Consider the following 6,000-nt stretch of genomic DNA (forward strand, 5'->3'; position numbering starts at 1 on the left):
TTCTGAGAATCTGAAGGAAAAAGGAAAGGCAGCAAAATGGATTGAGAAATGGTATTTCATAAAATAGAGTGGGGGAGAGTGGAGAGGAGGGAGAGGGAGAGGAAGAAGGAGAGGGAGGGAGGGAGAGAGAGAGACAGAGAGAGACAGAGACAGAGACAGAGAGAGAACAAAATGAAAGTCTTGTCAGGAAGGAAACAGTGATAGACTTAAGCTTATAGGCCACACGCTATAGGACCACTGTCTTGTCAGATAAAGATTTTGATAATTTTGATAAATTATTGTTAAAATGATGGAGGTGAGTGTCATAGTGACGAATAAATGGAAAGATGAGATCAGAGAACCATAAGAATGTCATGATCAGCTTTGCAACTAATTTGAGCAGAGAATCAGAGCCTTAACTAACACGTAGATAGAACTGGTCATCTACCTCCGGAAAAGGAAAAGCCAGGAAACACTAGGGAGAATAGCATATGTGATTATTCGAAAACAATGTAGTTTTATTCTAACTACTATTTTTTCGAGTAAATGTTGATGCTATTGTTTGGAAGTGAAAGAGAATTATAGTGTTTAACCTTAAAGGACTGAAAAGAAACAAAATAATTACCATCATTTATTACTTCAGTTTGGTTTGGGGGAACAATCTGAACAGGGAAATGTAATACAACTGCAAAGAAGATATGAAAATGTTAAATGGATCCCCATGCTTTGGGACTACACTCAGTACTTAATACTTTTCAAGAGGTACATTTACTCATTCACAAATAAGTAACATATGAACACTGGATGATACATGTTGCTGTAGACATCACCAGCAACATTACCAAAACAAACCCCTCCCCTGGTAAAAACCCTTTGCCTGCTCATTGATTGAATAGGGTAGGCAGGAATTGGGAGATTTTTCTCTATAAAGAGGTAGAAATACAGAAGTTCTGAGCCAGATCCTTTCTGTTATGAAAGAACAGATGAGGCTGTGTCCAAATTTTTTTTTCACAAAAGCAGGCTAGAAAGCTGGGAGTATTAGTTCCATTGTAGAGTATTTGCCTATCATAACATATGTCCTGGGTTCAGTGACCAGAATCACAACCAAAACCAAAATGAAAGCAGAAAACTGACAGGTCAAATTGGACCAAAAGTCATGCTCTGTATGAGAACATTCTTCACTGTTGCATTTAAGCAAAAGCAAAAGCAAAACAAAACCTTTTGAAAATGATCAATTTAGGGAGCCATAGATGAGACAGCAACAGCTAGGAAGTGATACAGAATGAAAGTGAGATGTTAGCTAGAACCGGAAGTGATACTGAATTGAGAGATGATAGGAAAAGGAGTATAAATACAAAGATGGAAAGTAAATAATTAGAGAAATACAGTTTCTGTGTTTAGTATGCAGCTCAAGGTCTGGAGGATCAAAGATGATGGAGTGACTATAGTAGGTTTTATATACAACCATATTTAAATAAACCTGTCTGTAAAAGAAGGAAAAGGTAGGGAGTTAAGTTGAGCAGAAGGAATTATACATCGGACGAGTCAAGACTTCAAATTTAACTTCATATGAATAAGCCAACCATTGCCTCTCTTAATAGTACTGTATCTACCTGAGCAAATCATTCATGTTTATCAGAATTAACCGCTTTTATAAATATTAAATTAAGAAATGATGTCTTAGAACATTACAATACCTTCTGTCGGAATTCAATAATGCTATGCACACAGCGTTATTCTCTCATCTACAAGGATTTCGTGAACAGGGGTACAGTGGTTAGCTCTGTACTTGCTACCAAGGTACTTGCTACCGAGCCTGACCACCAGGAATGGATCCCTGGGACCTCATGGTAGATGGTGGTGACAATCAACTCCTTCATGCTGTCCTCTAACTACCACTCCAGCCCTGTGGCACTCTGAGTGAAACAGAGAGAGAGAGAGAGAGAGAGAGAGAGAGAGAGAGAGAGATAAAACTAATTGATTAATAGATGTAAAATGATAGTTAGAATATTAAATGTTTATAAATTGGTCAAAATAAAAAGCATTATGTGAAGTGTCATTGCTTCTTATGTTCTAGTGTACTTTATCACTCTGGACACCATTGTCTTGCCAAATGATAAGCATGGAGTTTATGGATTTAAAAACAAAATTTATGATGAAATCGGGGTTCAAGAGCATAGATGAAACAAAACTTATATAATATCCATATTTAGAGTAGAAATGGGTCACACGATAGCACAGTTTTCACTACCTATTATACATCTTGTCCAGGAAGTATCATGTTTATAAATATACATGTGAAATCTTGCATTTTGGATAAGATGTTTAAAATAATTGAGTGCTCCTTAATTTCCTATCTCTAAATATAGTTTCCTGCTTATTATCCTCCTCTAAATACACTGGCCCATGTGACCTTTACTATAATTTACCTTTACACTCTCCAACTCAGTAGCCCCCAGTTTCAAATTCCTCTTTGTACTACACATTTAAATCTTGGAGCTTGAATATTGAATAAACCGTGGAATGACTTTGAGCTCTGGTGTTGAGCTTGGTAACCTTGAACCTCTCATAAATTGGGGAAAGCCTCTAAAACAGCCAAAACAAAGCTCTTGACTTTCTAAATATAACATTTGCTTGACTCCCTGGCTTACCTGTGAACTCTGTTGTTTTTTTGCTTGACTGCTCTGGCACCATCATTTGAAGATAACCTTTTCTTTACTCAGCTGGAAATCACGTTTCAATGGATTAAAAGACAAAATAGTGCTTTCTTTTAATTAAACCTAAGAACATCTCTAAAATATGATTTGAAAAAAAAGAAAACAGTCCGTGTGTGCTAATTCACCCCACATTATGATCAAGGGTAATGAGTCCTCCCTTTGACTACCCCCTTCCTCCCCTTTGACAATAACAAAGAATGTCTTTTGAATACCAGCTTCACGTTTGCAGTTTCAGTCTAGCTGATCAATCTTTATTTTCACCTTTCAGATTTTCAAACCCATTTTCCTTCTTTGACAGTCATTTCCACATTTTTTTAGAAAAATAGACATTATTTTATAACAAAGTTAGGACAGAAGTCATGAAACATTCTAAGAGAGGGTCTGAAGTTCCTTAAACTGAGGCCATGAGAAGGTTAGCTATGTTGGTTCTTCTATGTGTTTTTACACAGCACCTCCACATGTGTGTGAGCACATGCCTTCTGTAATTTTAGGTTTCCATACTTAATGTGGCCCAAGTGGTTATGAAGTGGCTGATAGGTGATCAATTAGCAGACAAACAAAAAGAGACCATGTTTAGGTAAAACCTTCAGTATCAAAAAACTTATTTTATCTTCCTGTTTCAAAGTTTAGTAAACAAGAAAAAGATCTCTTGAGTATTTTATAAAATATTTAATACCCACCTAAAATTCAGGTGACAGAAGGTGACAGCTGATAACATGCATTATGTTCCCTCCCCAAAAAAGATTATTGTTAGGGACTGTGTGCTTAATATTTTTAAACTGTTCGAGTTGATTCGAAATGTAAACGTAAAAACAGAGCCATGATAAGAAAAGTGCAGATAATTATTTCATTAAATGATCTTAACATTTTTACCATGTCATTTACTGCCTGTCTCTAAGTAGACCAATTTAATATTATATAATTTAGAGTATAGGTATACTGCCTTCTACAGAAGCACTTACTGTAATGAGAAATGAACATGAAATGTACTAATACTGTATTTTTGTCAGTTATGGACAAATTACAAATGTTTGGTATATTGTTTTAAATATATTTTAAGGATATATGTATATACGTATGACTCAAAACATTAATTTTGAAGTGGCAAGTTTCTGTAAGTGCCCATAAATTCATAATGTACTGGGTGCCTTGCAACCAAATATATATTCAGTTCCCAGCATTATTGGTGTTTCCAATTTCAATAACTATAATATTACCACCTTTGGACTTTTATGGCATCTTTCATCCGTGGATCTTAAAGGGCTTTACAAACATTAATTCACACAGCATTCTTGTGAGGTACAGAAATATCATTAACCCCATATTACAGATGAGGAAACAACCAGAGAAAGGTTAATAATATGTGTGCTACTTTGTACTTGTGTAATGCCTTTGACTCAGTCATCTCTAAGTGCACTGGTAGCTTCATAATACAGAACAGGTTTAAGGCAAACTTTGACATTAACTTACGGCAGAATTTTACTCTCTAGTATGAAGTTTCTAAAACTGTCTCTCTAGCACCTATTAATAATATAAAACTGCATTTATTCACGTGGTTATGAGTTGTAATCGGAAATCATGAATCGAGCTTACCTTTAAGTTGTCTCTTTAGTTTTAAAGTGTGAATGCTTGGTTATACTGCATAATATAGACTATGCACAAGTGCATATTGTAAGTTTTAAAATCTCAGAATTTACATAACACACATGATATGCACACCAGGAGTGTTGTGTCTTCTATTTGTGTACAAGTGGTTGGTTGTATTGAAAAACAATTTTAAAAAGTTCTTATAATTTTTTAACGTGATTTTTATTTCTTTAGAACAGAATGCTGCTCTGTAGCTCCAGAGGTCTTGGAAATTGCTATGCGGATTAGCCTAGCTTCTACGTCACAGAGATCTGCTTTTTCTGTTTCCTGTGTGCTAGGATTAAAGCCATGTGCCAACCTGATTTGGTTGTTAATTTTGCTTCTCCCTCTCTCTCCCATTATGAACACTTCAGTGCCCAGTACTCATCCACATGCACCCAGAGTAACTATGACGTTAAACATCAGGAGCTGTAGCCCGTGTCATCCCCAGCCAGACCTCCTCTCTCACAGATCTCTCTTCTTCAAGCAATAGCATGCAAGTTTTCAGAGCATTTCAGTCTTTCACTATTAGACTTTAGTAAGGAATCCTCTAACCCAGTTTCCTTGTTCTCTGCTTGCCAGCACCTTCGTAGAAAATATTGTTTACAGCATTTGAGTCCTGGAAGGCTAAACATATGGGGTTGTACACAGAGAACAGAGTGGTATAGAAGAAGAGCTGTTTTAAAAGAAGTTGGAGTCAGTGGTATATAAACACATGGAGCATAATATTATACCTGCATAAATTATGTGATAATGCAGTAATTTCAGTGAGTCACATCTATCGATACTTATTCTGTAGGCTGGCAGAACAGTTGTCACATGAAGGGGGATTCCTAGACTTTTACATTGGCTGTGTAGCAGCTCATCAAGAGAAAAGCAAACGCCTTCCTGGCTTGACTACTGTTGATAGATCATTAAACATGCGCTTCCTGAAGGAGGGATCAAGCTTGGTTCCAGGACAGAGTTTAGGTATACGCTGCAGAAGTTCTGTAGGGAGACAGGTAGCATAGCTGTACTAATGTTCAAGTAACTAATTGAAAAGAAAGGGGGAGCTTTGACTCTCTTCACTATGCAAGAGTCCTCCTTGGTAGCTCTCACCCTACTTTGCTCCGTTCAGCTGCTGTATAGTCTTTTTCTGCTGCTTTCTGCAAACCTCTTTTCTAAAGTGCAATTTCTTCTCTTCCTTTTCAACCCAATCCAGCCATGAGTCAGAACTGATGGCTTTGCTGCTGTTTTACTGGCTTGCCTTCTCCTACGTGGAGACATATTGTTATGAACAGAGTAAGGAAGCTTCTGACACACGTTTGTTCTATGAATGCAATTTTGACACAGAATGGTGCACTTTACCCCAGTTATGTTCCGCGGTACTTGTGGTGATGTGTGACTGCGTGTGTGTCTGAGAAGAACATTGTTCTGAAGGTATTTCATTGAGAAGTGACAAGAGTGTGTCTACGGGGATAGCCAGCCTTTTGTAAAATGAGCACAGGAATTTTAAATGCAATGCTTGTTGGCAGTAACTTAAGTAGTGAGCCATATTTGTTTCTAAGGACAGCTCCCCACTACTGCCTTTATATCATTGGCAAGCTGAGCTGGTTTTAGAGTGGTAGAAGTTAAGCCTTGGTCTCCCCTATGGGATTTCAAGAACCCAAGTGGGCAAAAGAGAGATTGATGAATAGGA

The 6,000-nt window shown here is 37.1% G+C and overlaps 1 long non-coding RNA gene across 2 annotated transcripts in view; it reads left to right on the forward strand.

Annotated features, from left to right (window-relative positions):
• The window catches only part of LOC134486366 (uncharacterized), a 38,708-nt gene that overhangs the window by 22,444 nt on the left and 10,264 nt on the right, over window positions 1–6,000 (forward strand). Inside the window, exon 4 of one of the 2 annotated variants that reach the window (XR_010065196.1) lies at window positions 4,518–6,000. This exon is cut by the window's right edge and continues 2,911 nt beyond it. The exons of the other annotated variant lie outside the window; for it this stretch is intronic. This is a non-coding gene — a long non-coding RNA (uncharacterized LOC134486366). The remainder of the gene's footprint in view (window positions 1–4,517) is intronic. 2 annotated transcript variants of the gene reach the window in all.

The sequence above is a fragment of the Rattus norvegicus genome, chromosome 3, assembly GCF_036323735.1.
Source record: "Rattus norvegicus strain BN/NHsdMcwi chromosome 3, GRCr8, whole genome shotgun sequence".
Taxonomy (NCBI): domain Eukaryota; kingdom Metazoa; phylum Chordata; class Mammalia; order Rodentia; family Muridae; genus Rattus; species Rattus norvegicus.